We start from the raw sequence: 20,627 nt of genomic DNA, 5'->3' as shown, positions 1-20,627 counted from the left end.
GATAGATAGATAGATAGATAGATAGATAGATAGATAGATAGATAGATGATAGATGATGATAGGTAGATAGATAGATAGATAGATGATAGATAGATAGATGATAGATAGATAGATAGATAGATAGATAAAAGAATATTTGAATTTGTTACAAGGTCAGTATTATATCTATATCTATTTCTGCATCTATATCTATACATTTACTTGGTTTCCATGCACAGACCTACCTCATATGACTGTTCAATTACTTTTTATTTTTCACATCATAATTATGGAAAATCTATACAACTTTTGAGAAAATGGCTTATATTTTGTTTTCAGAATTAAACATTTTTTACATCCCCCTCCTCCAACATACTACATAGATGTTCTAAAGGAAATCATATATTGAGATGGTTTCAAGCAGAGATGCACTCATCAATTTACTCAACACAACTTCCAGTTAGAAAATGTCATAAAGGATAAAATGGGAACTTAGGCAGTATGTTTGGTTGAACAAAGAAGGTTTTATTTTGAATTTCATGCTAAAAAAGAGTGATGAAAAGTCAATGATTTTTAGGATTCTTCAGTGCCGTGAATGACCTATTTCCACATATTTTGAGGAGCTCTGGTGTTTAGCCTGTATGTTGCCCTAAAGATTTTTTTTTTCTGTTCTGTAACTTATTTCTAAGTGCAATTTAAGTGACAAATAAACATGCAACCCCCAAAAGTATAAAGATGTATTGTTAAAAGTCTCTTTCCGTACTTCTCCATCAACCTCCATCCCATATTGTGAATATCGTTAAAGTATGTTTTTCAAAAGGTTATAAACAAACAAGTGTCAAAGATTTTACTCAGTTCATTAATAGGGGAACCAGTAAGATGTTAAACGAAGTTCAAAACGGATTTCAAGAAATGAAGATTTATGTCGTCTGTCACAGTAACGCTGAAAATAATTTGCAACTAGATACAAAACTAATTAATGTCACATATGGCAATCAACTCTAACATATGCAGTTACTTTTTCTTCTAGATAGATAGAATTTCTACATTGCCATTGAACAAGGATCAGCTGTAGTGCTCCCATTCAAGAAATGATTTCATTAATACCAGTTTTCTACAAGTTAACCTCTGCCCTTACAGAGCTGTAAAGTATGCTAATCAACAGCAAAAAGAGAGTTTAATGAATACAACCACTCCTAGAAAACAAGCTAATCCTCAGTCATGTTACCTTCCCTACTCGGTGCTCAGCATTAGACTGATGGGACATCAAGCAATCTCTGTAGCCTATGTCCATGTCTTGGATAATTTTTTTTTAAAGTGTCCATGCTCAAGTGGGCATGCAGATTTGGGCAGATCAAGGCAAGGCAGTATTAGGATTATTCCACCAAAAGGCAGAAAGAGTTCATATTCAAGTTCTGCCACCTAATAGAGTATTTTTGAGACAGTAGCATGACAGACAGTTTAAAAGCAAGGCTGTTTCAAGAGAACTTCTTTTATCTATCCATTTAACATACGAAGCAGAGGCCTGGAGAATGTTATTGCTGAATTTTACCTAAGGTACATTCCAACAAAGAGAAATGGAGTAATATCCACCACCACCTACAGACCTGGTAGATTAATGGGTTGACAGGAGACAGAGCAAAAGAGTCAGGGAGTCAGGTATATGGAGTGGGGGATAAATTTCTTTCATTTAGAGGAATGCCAAGACCCCAGAAGCTTCTGCCAATTTTTCTTCAGGTGTCCTGGCAGGGTGAGCATGGTAGGACAGCTCAGATGTCCCCAAGGACAGCCGTGTAGAAAAACCTTGGTTGTACAATATAGTCAGGCACAGAGAGGGCTTGTATTCGTCTCACTCAGTGCTGCCTTGCAATTTTCGTGGACAGTGGTGGGATCTGGAAGTTCTTGCATGCAGGTAAGGAATTCCTGTAACTATACCTTGGCCTGGGGCAGTTTGGGATTCACACTCAGATCCCAGCTGGCTCCACAAACAGGGAGGGCCAGGATGTGTTCACTTTCTCAAGGATGGCTGCCAGCACCTTGACTAAACTGAGAGAGGATTTTTCCTAGCCACGGATTTCAGCAGAAGCAGGTGGTGGGTGGCTTAGCAGGAGAGACTACGTATGACCACTCACACAACAGCAGCTGATACTTCAGAGGGAAAGCCAGGGATGGAGGGGCGGGGATGAAGGTAGGGGGGATACTACAGGACTCAGAGACCTTTATCTCTTTCCCAAAGACCAGGCCCTGGAAGCAATACCCCACCTCCTTGCACCCAGATACCACTGGGGAGAGAGCAGGTGAGTGAGAGTAAGTTCTGAAATTTTATCCAATATTGCCTTACTGGGGGCGCCTGGGTGGCTCAGTTGTTAAGCGTCTGCCTTCAGCTCAGGTCATGATCCCAGGGTCCTGGGATCGAGCCCCGCATCGGGCTCCCTGCTCAGCGGGGAGCATGCTTCTCCCTCTCCCACTCCCCCTGCTTGTGTTCCCTCTCTCGCTGTGTCTCTCTCTGTCAAATAAATAAATCTTTAAAAAAAAAAAAAGCAATATTGCCTTTCTGGTCACCTAAAAAGATTTAAATACGATTCAAACTAATCTTACTGGATTAGAGTTTTTGTTTGTTTTGTTTGTTTGTTGTTGTTTCTGTCCTGGCTTATTTGGGTAGAATCATGTGATAAAAATCAGATAGCTATGGAAATTAATCTATATTTCCTTGTATATTCCTTATATTTACTGAAGTAAATATGCAATCTTGCTACTAATCTATTCTTTGCATATTTCTTGAAAACACATGAAGAAAGGAAGAACGGGAAAGGAAAGAAGCAAAGAAAGTTCTGAGCACTTTTATTTAGCTGGGACTGGGTGGGAGATGGTCATCCTATTTGAGAACCTTTGCACATATATCCTGTTCCTTCAAACTGAGTAATCTGCATGCCCTCTTCATCTGAGCAGTAAAAGCTTGGAACCATACCAGAGTTCCCCCTGAAGTGTGAGGAGAAATAAGAGAAGGGGCTGCTCTACCTGGGTTCTTGTCTGGTATTCCCAAATGGGGCCAGCATGCAGAAGCCCCAAGGATGGCGTGAGGGAGCAGTAGAGGGACCCCAGACACGCTGGCAGAAGGGGAGGTGGCCCTCTGAATGTTGCGCTCTTGGAATGCTGAGGTTTTAAACTTACTCCGTTGTGGCTCAACTAGGCAAATACTTTGTTAAAAGCTGTGGGCTGGGGCGCCTGGGTGGCTCAGTTGGTTAAGCGACTGCCTTCGGCTCAGGTCATGATCGTGGAGTCCCTGGATCGAGTCCGGCATCGGGCTCCCTGCTCGGCGGGGATTCTGCTTCTCCCTCTGACCCTCCCAACCCTCCCCCCTCTCATGTGCTCTCTCTCTCAGTCTCTCTCTCTCAAATAAATAAATAAAATCTTTAAAAAAAAAAAAAGCTGTGGGCTGGATCACTAGTAAGGGCTTAGAGAGATAGAGCTGCTTCCCTGAGGGAGCCTCCACCCAAGCCATCTGTAGGTGTCGCCTGCGCCAAGCAGAGATGAGCCGCTAACCAGTGGCGACAGCATGTGAAAAGAGGTGCAGAGTCCACCAGAAATGTAGAACAACCCAGATACAGGGGCACAAATGGGGAATTTTATTTTATTTTATTTTATTTTTTTATTATAACGCCATTTCTTTTTTTTTACTTTACAATGGTGATTCTTTTTTTTTTTTAATTTTATTATGTTATGTTAGTCACCATACAATACATCATTAGTTTTTGATGTGGTGATCCACGATCCATTGTTTTCATATAACACCCAGTGCTCCTTGCAGTACGTGCCCTCCTTAATACCCATCGCCGGGCTAACCAATCCCCCCTCCCCCCTCCCCTCTAGAACCCTGTTTGTCTCTCAGAGTCCATAGTCTCTCATGGTTCATCTCTCCCTCCAATTCCCCCCCACCCTCATTTTTCCCTTCCTTCTCCTAATGTCCTCCATGCTATTCCTTATGTTCCACAAATAAGTGAAACCATATGATAATTGACTCTCTGCTTGACTTATTTCACTTAGCATAATCTCCTCCAGTCCCATCCATGTTGATGTAAAAGTTGAGTATTCATCCTTTCTGATGGCTGAGTAATATTCCATTGTATATATGGACCACATCCTCTTTATCCATTCATCTGTTGAAGGGCATCTCGGCTCTTTTCACAGTTTGGCTATTGCGGACATTGCTGCTCTGAACATTGGGGTGCATATGGCCCTTCTTTTCACTATATCTGTGTCTTTGGGGTAAATACCCAGGAGCGAGTGCAATTGCTAGATCATATGGTAGCTCTATTTTTAACTTTTTGAGGAACCTCCACACTGTTTTCCAAAGTGGCTGTACCAACTTGCATTCCCACCAACAGTGTAAGAGGGTTCCCCTTTCTCCACAACCTCTCCAACATTTGTTGTTTCTTTCCTTGTCCATTTTTGCCATTCTAACTGGTGTAAGGTGGTATCTCATTGTGGTTTTGATTTGGATTTCCCTGATGGCTAATGGTGATGAACATTTTTTCATGTGTCTGTTAGCCATTTGTATGTCTTCTTCAGAGAAGTGTCTTTTCATATCTTTGGCCCACTTTTTGACTTGATTATTTGTTTTTTGGGTGTTGAGTTTGAGAAGTTCTTTATAGATCTTAGATATCAGCCCTTTGTCTCTAGTGTCATTTGCAAATATCTTCTCCCATTCTGTGGGTTGCCTCTTTGTTTTGTTGACTATTTCCTTTGCTGTGCAGAAGCTTTTTATCCTGATGAAGTCCCCAAAGTTCATTTTTGCTTTTGTTTCACTAGCTTTTGGAGATGTATCTTGAAAGAAGTTGCTGTGGGCGATATCAAAGAGGTTACTGCCTATGTTCTCCTCTAGGATTTTGATGGATTCCTGTCTCACATTGAGATCTTTCATCCACTTTGAGTTTATCTTTGTGAATGGTGTTAGAGAATGGTCGAGTTTCATTCTTCTGCATGTGGCTGTCCAATTTTCCCAGCACCATTTATTGAAGAGACTGTCTTTTTTCCATTGCATGTTTTTTCCTGCTTTGTCAAAGATCATTTGACCATAGAGTTGAGGGTCCATATCTGGGTTTTCTATTCTGTTCCATTGGTCTATATGTCTGTTTTTGTGCCAGTACCAGGCTGTCTTGGTGATCACAGCTTTGTAATATAGCTTGAAATTGGGCAACTTGATGCCCCCAGCTTTGTTTTTCTTTTTCAACATTTCCTTGGTGGTTTGGGGTCTTTTCTGATTCCATACAAATTTTAGGATTGTTTGTTCCAGCACTTTGAAAAATGTCATTGGAATTTTGATCGGGATGGCTTTGAAGGTATAGATTGCTCTGGGTAGCATAGACATTTTAACAATGTTTATTCCTCCGACCCATGAGCATGGAATCTTTTTCCATCTTTTTGTGTCTTCTTCAATATCTTTCATGAGTGTTCTGTAGTTCCTAGAATATAGATCCTTTACCTCTTTGGTTAGGTTTATTCCGAGGTATCTTATGGTTTTTGGTGCTATTGTAAGTGGAATCCTTTCCCTAATTTCTCTTTCTACAGTTGCGTTGTTAGTGTATAAGAAAGCAACTGGTTTCTGTGCATTGATTTTGTATCCTGCCACATTACTGAATTGCTGGATGAGTTGTAGTAAACAAACGGGGAATTTTAAACCAGAATAAGACTGAACCACAGGCCTGAATTAAATGAGAAATTGATCACTGCATTCATAGAAATTAAACCCAGAAATGACTAAATTCAATTGACCACAAGAAGCAAGCAAGTAGCTCTGAATTGGAGTTTAAGAAATAAATAAAAAACTTTTTTTTTTCATACCCAAGTTTACCACCAGGGTTGTAACTATTAGATATCTATACATGTGTGTGATTTATTAAAGTAGATAAAATAAAACCTACCTTCTATCTAATTCAGCTGCTTACATGATTACAGCCAAACCTGTGTGTGTGATAATTTTCACAAACATGAGAATGTGGTGAGGGAGCCAAAACCCATTGTTGTATCACTATCTGCCAAATATTTTCATTTAGAGAAAAATTTTTCTTTAATTCTGATGCACAGTAGTGTGTGACAAACACTGGCTACAAACAAAATAACAACAACAAAATCCCTGCTATACCTGAGAGATAATTGTGTTTGTGCAAAACCGTAAGAAAGCCCAGCATATCCCTGAGAACAGAGATGACGTAATGAGAGAGAAAGAGAAAGAAAAAGAGAGAGAGGGTAATTTAACATTTAGAACAGAGCAGCATGGAGCTAAGAGGTAAAAATTTGATTGACTGAAGATCATGCCTAAAACTTTGAAAATTAATACCCCAGAGTGTTATTTTTTATTATGCCTTGAAATGCTGTTTCTTTAAATCACAAAAATATATAAACAAAAAATTCCCTTTTCAACTGCTGCAAGTAGCTGATAAGAATGGAATTTCTCTTCCCACATGTGGTAGGACATCTTGCTTTAGTAGAAATGTAAATTTCTACTTTGTGTAAATTGAGTCATAATTTGTTTTATTGTGTTATATTACACATAACATAAAATTTATCATTTTAAAGTGTACAATTCAGTGACAACCAGTACATTTGTGATGTTGTATATCCATCATCTCTATCTGGTTCTGGAACTTTTTCACCACTGCAAAGGGAAAACCTCACACCTCATAAGCAATTATTCCCCATTCTCTCACCCCATGGAAACTACTCATCCACCTTCTGTCCTTATGGGCTTGTCTATTCAGGATATTTCATATATATTGAATCTTACAATATTATGTCCCTTTGTGTCTGGATTCTTTTACTTAGCATACTGTTTTTGATGTTCATCTATGTTGTAGTATAGGTCAGTACCCCATTCCTTTTTTTGGCTGAATAATATTGCATTGTATGGATATACACATTTTGTTCATCCACTCATCCATTGACCAACATTTGGATTATTTCCATCTTATGGCTATTGTGAATAGGGCCATTATAAATGTTTGTGTACCAGTTTTTGTTGTTTGTGTTTGAGTACCTGTTTTGAATTCTCTTGAATAAAAACCCAGGAGAAGAATGGCTTACTAACATGATAATTCTATGTTTAGTGTATTAAGAAACTACAAACTGTTTTCCACATTTTACATTCCTACCAGCAATGCATGAGGGTTCTAATTTCTCCATATTTTCACCAACACTTGTTTATTTCTTTTTATTATGATCATCTAACTGGATGTAAAGTGTTATTTCAATGTGGTTTTGACTTGCATCATCCTAGTAATTAATGATGCCGAAAATCTTTTAGTGTGCTTATTATCCATTGGATATCTTCTTTGGACAAGAGTCTATTTAAGTCCTTTGTCTGTATTTTCAGTTGGAATGTTTGTATTTTCATTGTTACATCATACAATTTTAAACAATGAAAGGAAATTTGAAATCATCTTGACAAACACTCCAGTGTTTTTTGTGGAAACCCCCACATGCCAGCCAAAAACAGGTCACTCCAGACTCAGGCCTTTTAAGACAAGGTGAACACAGGGCCAAGAAATGGGAGCTACTGAGACACCAACACTCCATATTTGCACACTAAATGGAAAAGCCGCTCTTCCCAATTTAAGTCCCTTACCACAGAAGACTGACAAATCCTGGCTCTCTGCCCACAATCCCCTCAAGGCTGTGTGATCTGTATGTCATGAAAAAAAATCTGCTGCCTTCAGCAGCTGGTGGCAGGAAGGAGAATGTTTCCTTCTACACAGGAGCCATGGGAGCTCTAGTCTTGTAAATGAGGAAACAAAGACAACGGAAAGTTAAATGACATGACCTAAATTCACCCAGTTATTATTGAACCTGGGACTCAGATATAGTGTCCTTTCCCCTATGCCTTCAAGCTGTTCCTAGCCATGGTCTTTTGTATGCTGCTACATCATAAAACCAACAAAGGTTTTTAAGATAGCTGACTGGGATGAAGAGGATAATATTGAAAGAATGATGACTACCTGAGGCAATCTTAAAAACTTTAGAATTACAAACACATATTTTGACTTAGAAACAAGATTTCAGGTTTAATTAAGGAATTAAAGGAATACATATAAAACAAAACATCCAGATCCTTCAAATATGTAAAATATGTAGTTTGAGTCTCATTTTGGGATGTAGATAATTACCAAAGAAAATGCAAATTGTAAATGGATTTTAATGAAGCCAACCTAAATACAGTTTAAAATATCTAACAACATAAAATGAAAGGAGAGATCGATTTATGTTATAACATATATACTATTAAATATTAGAATTTATTCATTCTTGTGACCTATATAATACACCCTCAAGCCTTTTTGGTTAGTTATTTTTTTTTATTTTAATTAGTGATAAGGCATGAAAGAAAGACACAAAATAAATGAAAAGCTTAAATTCACTGTTTGAAAAATGGTTGATCATTCTCCAGAGACCAGACTTCTTTTGGCAAGATATGAGTAGAGTGCAGGGAGGCCAGGCCTGTCCCACTCAGGGCTCTAAAGCCAACTTTGCTCCTCTGTATCAATCAGAGTGTGTGGAGAACATCAGAAAGAGGAGGCCAAAGGTCTAAAGCCACTGAGATGGGAGATAAAAGATGGACCTAATCAGATGCTTAGATGGTCCTAGGACCAAAGCATGAATTTAGGATGAAAGCACACAGCTATTTCAGACACAGCAAATAGAACAGAGCATGACCTTCAGGGTGGGGAGAGAATGCGCCAAACCCAAAATTTCTCAGAGGTCAGGGATTATAGATGAAGGACCATTGATAAAAATATGGACAGAAGTAAATTGCCTTAGTGCTTTGTGACCTGAGAAGTATATTTGCCCTGCTATTCTTTCCTGTGTGAGAGAGAACATCCTTTATCTCAGCTACCAAAAAGCATTCTAACATTTTCTCCTGGAATCTCCATTCAATTTTTTTTCCATTCAGTTTTTTTTTTTTTATAACCTTAACATAACCAACATTTGTTGTTCCATTTATATTAATGGATTATCAAGCCATTATTCTTCATCTTGGACTTTTTAAAGATTTTATTTATTTATTTATTTTAGAGAGAGAGCACACGTGCATGCATGCCCATGTGAATGGGGGGAGGGGCAGAGAGAGAGAGGGAGAGAGAATCCCAAGCAGGCTCTACACCCAACACAGAGTTCAATCTCATGACCCTGAGATCATGACCTGAGCTGAAACCAAGAGTTGGACATTCAACCAACCGAGTCACCCAGGCGCCCCCATCTTGGACTTTTTAATAACATGGACAGTTAAGTAGAATTTGGGGACTATTCCAATATTCCTAGTTGGTTCTTTCCCTTTAGTGGAGAGGGGCATAGTGGAGCAGCAAGAGAAGCTATAGAGACAGATACACGTGAGCTGGAATGCATTGGGAATCACATTTCTTCAGGTTAGATAGGTAATTTGCCTTGAAGACAAGGGAGTGAACTATGTTTTCATTGGACTCTTATAAATTTCTCACTGTAGATAATGCAGACCATTAGTTCTAAACAATAGGCTATACTTCCTAAATATAAAATATGTTTTCATTTGATATCTGGCAAAATTAAAGCAAAGTCATGCATTTGGTTGCAGAAATTAAAATATAGATACAATTATTTTGCTATGGAGAGTGATATAATTCATTCATATTATTCTATTCTACCTTCTCAGTCTTTTTTTTTAATTTTTAGTTTTAAGTAGCTGTCATATGTCCAATTTATAGAGCCAACTCTAATTCACAGATATTATTCTGTTCATCTCCCTGCCACTTCTCCATTTGCCAGCTAAAATATAGTGCAGGGGAGAGGTATATAGAATATGCAATGCTGGGAGTAAGGTTTGTATGATGTGGCAATCTCTGTTCCTCAAAAAAATGATGTAGCAGATGTAGTATGTTGTATACCTATATCCAATCTTTATATATTCCTTGGTAGATAGAAACACAATTTGTTCAGATAGAGACATGGGGCTACTGGCTATTTCATTGGACAACCCAGCATAACTAATTATGATAATCCCATTGCCATTGCGAATAACTAGATTGACATAAAGCATGTGACAAAATATTGGTCAACAGATGGGAAGAGAATTTCATTGTTGGCAAATGAAATTGTTACTTCCCCCATTAGACAATGCCTTACCATAGAACTCTGACACTAAACTTATCATACAGTGAATAATAGTAATACCATGGCCCAGCAAGGATGCTCCCTTATTACTGTGAGACTTTCTGTAAATGAGATAATGAATTTTGATTTGTGTGTCCTGTTATTTGCAGAAGAAGCATCATCACTCATATAAAGTATCTTCTAGATTATTTAATGAAGTTGTTAGAGGAAGTATTTTTTTTTTAAGATTTTATTTATTTATTTGAGAGAGAAAGAATGAGAGAGAGCGAGTACATGAGAGGGGGGAGGGTCAGAGGGAGAAGAAGACTCCCTGCCGAGCAGGGAGCCCGATGCGGGACTCGATCCAGGGACTCCAGGATCATGACCTGAGCCGAAGGCAGTCGCTTAACCAACTGAGCCACCCAGGCGCCCTAGAGGAAGTATTTTTTTAAACTTTGAAATTAGAATGGGCCATTGTTTGAATTTTCATAAAGATAATTTTTGTATATAGTATATATATTTGAAAAAGGGTAGAGTACTTATGTAGTCATAACAATAATAGTGAAGATTAGAGTTGTGCATGTTTCATATTTGTTGTCTAAACTGAAATTCATCTTAAAATCTTATGAAAAGGTAACACAAGTGAAACATATATGTTATTTTGAGGCAAATAAATTGAAATTAGAAGATGTTAATGAGATCAGATAGCTCATAAGTTGGGATATATCTCAATCTTGGGTCTTTTTTTTTTTTTCCCAACAAAATACTTCTTTTTAATTTAGATTGGTTGCCTCTGTAATTATCCTCTTTGTTAGTGGATTCCAAGAGGAAAATAAAACTGACCATTTAGATATTTGTATATGTAATGGTCTAGTTGTTATTGTTTCCGACATATCACTAGCTATATTAAAAGCAGTACATTTTTGAGTCATATAGGGTGGAAAATGTCATATTGAAAAGAAGAATAATATCTGTTTTAATTATATTAAATATAATTCAGAAGAAAGGAATAATTGAAGTTAGTTTTCAGAAAATCTATAAAATAAAGGATATAAGTGTATGAAGTTACACGCAGTGAGTGACTCACAAAATTTCACAGCTAAGAAATTGAAGAGATCTAACATTTACTACTGTTAAAGGTAATTATTCAAACCATAAGTCTTAAAATATCTTCTATTAGTTGCAAATGTTTAGGTAGAATTTAGAAAGTGTGCTTAATAATGGGAACAACACATTTTGCTTTCATACCTTCTTGCATTCAGAGCGGAAACTGTTTCCACTTGCCTTTCAGGGGGAAAGAAAGCAACCTTTGAACAGTAACAGAGGCTCCTTAGTTTAGGCATTTTGTTTTTAGACCCTGAAGTAGCTTGATGAGGCAGACTTTGCATCTTCTTTTCTAAAGGTATTTAAATAAAGATTTGATCATCTTTTGTCTGCAAAGTGTTTTCACGTGATGCCCTACACGACGATAATGCAACAGATTAAAAAAAAAAAAAACTCCTCAAAGTTTTTCCAAGCTTTATGATTCTTTTAAGTCATCCCTGCACCCAACATGGGGCTTGAACTCATGACCCCAAGATCAAGAATTGCATGTTCTTCTTCTTCTTTTTTTTTTTTTAAAGATTTTATTTATTTATTTGACAGAGAAAGACACAGCGAGAGAGGGAACACAAGCAGGGGGAGTGGGAGAGGGAGAAGCAGACTCCCTGCCGAGCAGGAAGCCTGATGCGGGACTCGATCCCGGGACTCCAGGATCATGACCTGAGCCGAAGGCAGTCGCTTAACCAACTGAGCCACCCAGGCGCCCAGGAATTGCATGTTCTTCTAACTGAGCCAGCCAGACACCCCCAAGTTTTATGCTTTTATCATTTAACTGTATTATTATAATTTTAATGATCAGTATATTCAGACTATATTGGAATTTAAATATTTTAACCCTTCTGGTTTACCACTGAGAAGATTTACTAATTTAGTTCACAAAAAGCAATTCTAAAATGCAAATGTGAGAATAACCCATGTGAGGGTGGATAGAAGAGGAACCGTTACTGTTAAGAAACTTATCTCTAGATATCATGAAGATAAAGCAGCACCCAACAAACATCTATAAAAAATAATAAGTAATTATAATAATTATTAATTTTTATAACAAAAAATTTTATATACATATGTATATATTTATACTAGAAGAGTGAAAATGATATAATAGATGGCATCCATTAAGCTTTTATTTTGTGCTAGGCACCAGACTTAAGTTTTCTTTATGTGGTAGGTACCAAACTAAGGTTTTTGGTTATCTCATTAAATTTGTCTAGCAATCTGATGTGTTAGGTACTAATCTTATCCCTATTTTACAAGTAAATAAAATGGAGTTTAGAGCTAAACAACTCATTTACAATCATAAATAATAGCAGAAAAGTTGGAGTGATGGTTGGGGTGGCTTTATTTGTGTCCCTTCTCTTGGACATCACCATCCTGGTTTGGCCATTGTTCAGAAACAGTAGAAAACAGTAATTTCCCTTTTTCCTTTCATTTTTCTAATCATGCATACTAGAAAAGCAAGTCAGGACCCTGTGTGGAAAATAGGGGAAGATGGGGGTGGTGGTGGAGGGAGGAGTAAAAATCTCAAAATAGATTTGAAGATTCCAGGATGAGTGGGAAATTTTGTTTCCCTTCCCATTCCCAGTCAAGAGAAAATGGCTCTGTAGGCACACATGGCTGATAGGGCCAAAGATAACCTCCCAAAGATTTCTGTGCTCTAGAATGGCATGCAAGCTGGGAAATCATTCCTGTGTCCTAAAACATTGCAAATAATTCATGAAAGAGTGGCTAAAGTTAGACAAATAAAGGTGTATTTTAGCTGACATACTGTCCCCCACTTGACTTCTCATCTAATCAATGTTTTGGTACCATGTAAGCAGCCATCATTCGGAATTCAGACAAGCTCCTAGGGGAAAAAAGACCCCAAACTGCCTGTGTTTAAGAATCTGCTTTTCTAAAGGAATGGGAGCTTTTGTATAAAAACAAAAATTTTATATTTGCATTCCTGAGTTCTGGATTCCCTAATATCTAATTACTTATTTAGTGTAATATCTGAAACTTGTAAGTTAATTTGTAATTTTTACAACACAATGATGATATATAATTGATACCTGTATACTGGTAGTCAATTTATGTGTCATTTCTGGGTTTGAAGATTAACTTAACATGTGATGTTTAATGTAAGTATACAGTTTTAAGTCAGAAATGTGATATTGTGGTTATAACATACAACAATGTGTGATTATATGGTTTACCACCTAGTGTAAGCTCCATGAGACTAATGAAAATGACTGTATCCTTAGCATCTAAGAAGGTCTCTGGTTGTCAATTAATATTGAGTCAATACATGTAAAAGTTAATATGCAGATCTATCTATTTACATATCTATCTCTATCTCTATCTATTTATCTATGTCTGTATCTACATACAAAAATGGGCCAAAGATCTGGTCTAATAAGAAAAAAAAATGTGAATGGAATAAACAAAGTTTTCCTTTGCTTCTTGTTTTACTTTCCTCTTGAAATGTCCTTAGGGATCAGAAAACTCACCTTGGGTCTTTGTTTAGGTAAAACAGTGTGCTTGACTCCTCTTGGAAGGATTGCAAATATAAAGTTTATGCCCTTGGAATTTTGCTGGATGAAATGGACAAATAAATTAATTTCAATGAGTTAATAAGTTGTGGTTAATAAGTAGGTTTACATATTATAGTTCTCTAATGATTTCTGAAGATTGTTCCTAACAAAGCAATGTCTCTAATATATGAAAAATATGACCAGTGATAAAAATAACTAGGGCCAAAAAGGCTTTCAAGAGACCTTACAATCACTGTATATGGGCAATTTTCCCCACAGTCAGACATTTGTCTCAAACTAATAAAATAAAACATACATAAATTATTCTTATTGATATTTCAGCTAGTGGGCAGGTTCTGTTAACCAAAACCCACCAACAAATTCCTTCCCCAATAACTCCTGAGGTTTGCAAACATGATTGTCAAAACATATCTCTTGCATTTCCCAAACTTTCCCAGCTTGCCTTTCACTGAGGAATAGATGAAATCATTTGTAGATGGAGGAGACTTCCTAAGCAGCTTTCATTTCTATTAGTGTAGATCCACATTTTAGTAATTAAAATATCGGGCAAGGAATTGATATTTTTCAAATTTGGAAAAGATGTATGGAAAATATGTCTTTCATGTTATCTAAAAGTTGTACAATTATATATTATGCTTTGTTTTAAGATGTAAGCATTTAACCCAATGAGTATGCATCCACTGGTATAAATTAAACCTATAGAAGTGGCAGAGGAGAAATAAATGAAGACAAAGAACTCTTTCAAGGGCCAATTAGAGAAAAAGTTCAAAAGAGTAAGTTCCTCAGTGACATTGATTAAATATGTCTCCCCAATAAAATCATTGTGACACCTCATAACTATAAAGGAAAGGGCTTCTGTTCTAAGAAGTTATATTTACAACAGGTAAATGGCTTTTTAAGCTGTCTTTACATTTGCTTCCAAATCCAGTGTGGACAAAACAGAAGGAAATAGTGCTATAATACCATCTGAGTGATTTACGGTGGGCATAAGAAAAGGCTCTACTCACTGAAAGTTTATACACTCACTGATAAAGGGTTTGTATGACCAGGGTGAGAGATACATCTGGCCCTGCCCAGAAGTTGAGTGATGCAGTACATCATGAGTCTGGGTGTCACCAAATGAATGAATTGGCAGCTAGAATTAATACTGTGTGCTTTGAGGGGCGCCTGGGTGGCTCAGTTGGTTAAGTGTCTGCCTTTGGCTCAGGTCATGATCCCAGGGTCCTGGGATGGAGCCCCACATTGGGCTTCCTGCTCAGGGGGGAGCCTGCTTCTCCCTCTCCCTTTACTTGACGCTTCCCTGCTTGGGCTCTCTCTCTGTCAAATAAATAAATAAAATCTTAAAAAAAAATTACTGTGTGCTTTGAGCAGAGATTTGAGGCCAGAGGGGAAGAGCAACCATACTGGCCCTAATCTTATCATATTGATGCATAAATGCTAGATCTGCGTTTCTTAATGCAGTGTCCTAAAGCAACCATGGGTAAGCTTTAGGAAATCTATAAACACCTTGAAATTAAATATGCACCATTTTATATGCATTTTTATAGGGGAAGAAAATCTATTTCACTGAATTTGCTGTATAGGCTACAGTCACAAACACAAGAAAAAAAAGATTAAATATCACTCTTTTTAAATAACTTGAAAATTAGAGGAAAGGAAGATTTGCATGCTTTCAATATGTTGTAAACTATGAATAAAAAAAAATCTACCACAATTTCTGGCTCTTGTGTTCCATATTTTTTCCTTCCAAGCATACTCCCTATTCCACTAAAGAAATTGTGAGTTTGAAAAGTAGTTGAGTAAGTACAATCGCTCTCTTCCCTGCCTATGGCCCCAGCCTCCCTCTCCCCACAGTTTGCCTTCATCAGGCTCTCTGTCCCAGGGCTATCGATCCCCTGTAAGTTCTACTGTGTTTTGTGTCCTCTCTGACCTCCTAACCTTTGCAGACACAGCCTTTTCTGCCTGAAATATTACCTGCACTTCTAGTCTCCAACTGATTAACCCTACTTGTCCTCCAGGATTCCTCTCTGGTGACCTTTGACCAGGACCCTGGGCAAATTTCTGTCAATGCACATATCAGGCTGCATTGAAATAACAGGCTTTTACAGTTGTTTTTTTTTTTTTTCCATTACTGAATTGTAGAGTTCCTTGAAATCATTTAGAAATTCATTCCCCTCAGTAAGCTCACAAAGTCACACAGCATCTGGTACATAAAGGGTCAATAGTCTTTACTGAATGTAGATGGCTTAGGAAAAAAATGAGGTGTAGTAACCAAAAAGGTTCAATGAGTTTTCCTTTTTAGAGTGCATATATTTTTAAACAAAAGGAAATTATAAGCTAAAGGAATGAATGGAACTGATTTCATGCAGAAAGAAACAAAGTAGAAAGATATCTGGTAATAAGGGAGCCTTCCTGAAGCCACTGAGTGATTAAATTCCTGTCACATACTTGACACCTTGAGACCTACTCTCTCTTGAATCATTAATCACATGTTCCATATGAAAGTACCTTGCAATTCACAATTTTTGTAAACAGTGCAGTTGACGTTCATAAGGAAGAGATGGAATTTCTATTTTGTCAGATAGCTAACCCAACAATATTCTATTCTCAAATTTGAACTTAGGCAAATTCCACCTACTTACTCTCCTAATTGTTTTCTTTCTTTTTTTGTATATTTGTTTAAAATTATGTTATGTTAGTTACCATACAGCACATCATTAGTTTTTGATGTAGTGTTCCATGATTCACGGTTTGCATATAACACCCAGTGCTCCATGAAATATGTGCCCTCCTTAATACCCATCACCGGGCTCCTAATTCTTTTCTTTTTTTTTTTTTAATTTTTTATTTATTTATTTGAGAGAGAGAGAATCAGAGAGAGCACATGAGAGGGGGGAGGGTCAGAGGGAGAAGCAGACTCCCTGCCAAACAGGGAGCCAGATGCAGGACTTGATCCAGGGACTCCAGGATCATGACCTGAGCTGAAGGCAGTCGCTTAACCAACTGAGCCACCCAGGCGCCCTCCTAATTATTTTCTTAAGCTCAGTGATTTTCAACTGGTTGTGTGGTCGAAACTGTGATGCTCCAACCACATGTCCCTTCAGAACTAGAGGATGTATAATACACTTGCTGATTGTGCCGCTGTCTGATAGCTTCCAACTGTGACACTTTCCTCTGCTTGCTGCAGGGAGCCTGCTCACCCAAGTCTCACTCCGTCTCTGAGCGCAGCCAACAGTCAACGTGTGTTTAATGGAGAACTAGAGACTCTGCTGATCCCCACTACCTTGAGACCACTCAGAAGGACCATGGCCATTTCAGAGATTCCTGTGGGATAGAGCCACCTTTTCTGAGACTCTACAGTAGCCCAACTTTTCCATTTGCCCAAAGATGCTCCTTTTCTTCCCCTCTCACCACTTTCCTGCCTCAACAGGTATAATTCTGAGAGTGTTTCCCAACAAACTCTGGCCCTTGTGTTGAGAATAGACGCTAACGGACAAAAATACAAGTATAGGAATTAGTTGGGAGACTACTGTGATCCTGGGAATCAATTTTGATCATAGGTAGTGCAAAATATTTGGATTTTGAATATATTTTGAAGTTAGAGACAACAAATTTCCTGACATACTGGGTGTAGGTTGTAAGAGAAGTGGGGATTCAAAGATGACTCCACTTATGTTGGCATAAGTACTGAAAAAATAGTGGGGCATGGCCTATATTTGGGACAGATATGGGGAGGGACAATCGAGAATCCATTCTGAAGTATGTTCAGTTTGAGAGGTCAACTAGACATCCACTAGAGATGTTAAGTTGACAACTAGATATAAAGCTCTGCAATCTGATGGAGCACTATGGGTGGGAGATGTAACTTTAGAAGTTTTCTTCATATACTAATTTTTAAAGCCGTGAGCCTAGATGAGATCTCCAACAGAATGAGCAAAAAAAAGAGAAGACCAAAGTCTGAGACTGGAAATGCTCTAATTTAGAGACTGGGGAGAAGGGAAGGAACCAGCAAAGGAGACTGAGATGGAATGACCATTGAGGTAGGGTAAATACCAGAGAGAGTAAAGTCTTGGAAGAAATGTGGGGAAGTATAAAAAGGAGAAGGGTATGGTCAACTACTTCAAATGCTAACTATAGGTCAAGTCAATTGACTTTAGTTACTTTGGTAGTATCTTGATGATAACATTTTTAATCAGGTGATGAGGAAGAAAACATGATGAGAACATGTGAGGAGGGGAAAAAACACCTATTTTAGGTGTTTTATTACAAAGGGGAGCAGAGTAATAGGAAAGTAGTTAGCAGAGAAAGTGGCATCAGAAAAAAAATTTTTAAGAAGAAATAACAGTATATGTGTTTGTTGATGGGAATGATTCAATAGAGAGTAGGAAAGTGATGATGTAAGATAAAGACAATTATTTCTGGAGCAATGACTTGCGTTAAGCAAGAGAGAGTAGGGTCTACTATTGAAATGAAAACAGTGGCATTAAATGTGAGTATGACAATATAGTGAAGATAATAAATGTTTTTCATATTTCATATTTCATAAAGCCAATGTACGTATAAAGTGTTACTTGTGCTGAACTTACAAATTATCGGTTGAAGTAGTCTCTATAATTTTGTTAGCTAGAAAAATGTACAATATATTCAGATAAGCCAGCTGATTTTTTTTTAAAGATTTTATTTATTTATTTGAGAGAGAGAGAATGAGAGAGAGCGAGTACATGAGAGGGGGGAGGGTCAGAGGGAGAAGCAGACTCCCTGCCGAGCAGGGAGCCCGATGCGGGACTTGATCCAGGGACTCCAGGATCATGACCTGAGCCGAAGGCAGTCGCTTAACCAACTGAGCCACCCAGGCACCCCAAGCCAGCTGATTTTTAAAGCATAAAGTGAAAGAATTTTAAAGAGAATATTTGAAACTTTTTTGTCAGTATTATAACTTTAACACAGTTAAATGATAACCTATTTTCTTAGTATGCAATAGGTTCAAAGCCAAACATTATATGCATCATTAGAAATATAATTGTGAACAAAGTATGTTTGTTCCTATATATTAATATAAGGCAAACACTATAAAGCACATGTTAATGGAGAAAAATTTGGAAAATATGCTTAGGAAAAATAAATACTGTTAAGGATGTTTTTCATTAATATTCAAAAATAGAACTCTAAAATGTTTTGTTTAAAGCTAGGCTTTAAACAAATAGTTAAAGTACTGTTATTCCCAAGGGCATTTAGGAGATAATATATTGCAAAGAATGGAAATTTAATATCAAAACATATTAGAAAAAGTGGTTAGCAGCTTCCATATATCCTGATTTGACTAATTAGTTTTATGTAATCCATTGAAACATCAGCCAGATTACAGTAGCAAATCTGGTAGCATTAGATCATACTATTTAAAAATAGTAGCATCTGGCAACAATTAACCTAAGAGGAAATTTCCATTTCCATTGTTATTACCCACATAAGTTTAAACTCAATTTATGCTAACATTTGTATTTATTCAAAGGCAGACTACATGTAAACATGCCCTTCTCTTCTAGCTCCTGTTAATGTGTTAAAAATTTTTATTTTAGTTATGATCTTTGCCCCATTTCCTCTTTGGGTTAAATTTTCTCCTTTATGGGTTTGCTGGAAAAAAAATCTCAACTACTGTGATGTACACCAGAGGTGAATTACTAGCATTAAGTGAAGGGATATTTGTTGCAGCATAAATGCCCTATTTGTTAGACAAAGCAATCTGGTCGTCCCAAGATCTACCTCTTCTGTCACCATAGAAAAGCTGGAGCTCTGAGAATGGGAATCAGGAGCTAATGCTTTATAGATGACATAAAACTTGCAGTTGGTCTTGACCCTTGCGATGTCAATCCATTTCCTCGTATAGATCAGCCCCAATCTGTTTGTGTGAGTTTCTGTAAGAATAACGGCCCCTTAAACCGTTTCTTGGTCATTTACTCTTTGCCAAACATGCGGTACGACTGTTTCTGTAATTGCTAGTAAGCAAGGAAGAGTGGGCAACACTATGGTAAACTGATATGTCTAAAGTCTGAGAGTTTTGTCTCCTATGAGGTCTTGGTGTGTAGAAGTTACACCTATCACTGCAAAAACAGAGATCTATCTATCTATCATCTCTCTTCATATATATATGATACCCCTGCTGAGGCACTTCCTCCAATCTCTTATTTTTAAGAATCCCTGGTTACAAAGCTCCACCATTATTAAGCACAAAGAGAAATGGATGCTTGCATTCTAGCTGAGCATTTAAGAAAAGAAATAAATAAAAATAAAAAATCTATTTTTTGAGTATTTGTGTGATGAGTATTCGAAACACATCTTTCAGATTATTGGATGAATTTTGTATTAAGTCTTTAAGACTTTTTTTTTAATCCTTTGGTCATGTTTCTGCTAATTGAAAAGTTTCATTACAATTGAAAAGTCCTTTGAAAACAACACCATGCTTTTCTTGCCATTGTTGCATGGTCAAGCACTGTCAGGCCTCTGGTCTCAGGGCATGTAATCAAGAAAAGAAATACAGAAAATGCTGTTCTTTGGCCCTGACCAAGCAATCCCAACTCTCTTCTTTGTTTTACCATTTTTTTGTAGACTTACTGCTCAAACTAGAGCTTCTTACTCATTGAATAATCTAAATGAGTTATTAATCATATTTGCTTCTTCAATATATAGAAAGCGAGAAGAGGATGATGAAGTTAGGTATTTGGAGATGTTTTTTAAACAAGGCAAAATTAAATTTCTTATTGCCATTAACATTGAAGACAAATATGGGAAATTGAGTTGAAATTGTACCCTTTAGATAAAATAGCCTAGGAAAAATAATTCTGTATTTTGCTAAAACATCTCTCCAGTATCTATTTAGGGTTATAGCCAGGGCTGTTTACTTGG

Source organism: Neomonachus schauinslandi, chromosome 3 (assembly GCF_002201575.2).
Source record: "Neomonachus schauinslandi chromosome 3, ASM220157v2, whole genome shotgun sequence".
Classification (NCBI taxonomy): domain Eukaryota; kingdom Metazoa; phylum Chordata; class Mammalia; order Carnivora; family Phocidae; genus Neomonachus; species Neomonachus schauinslandi.
Note: the sequence above shows the minus strand (reverse complement) of the source record.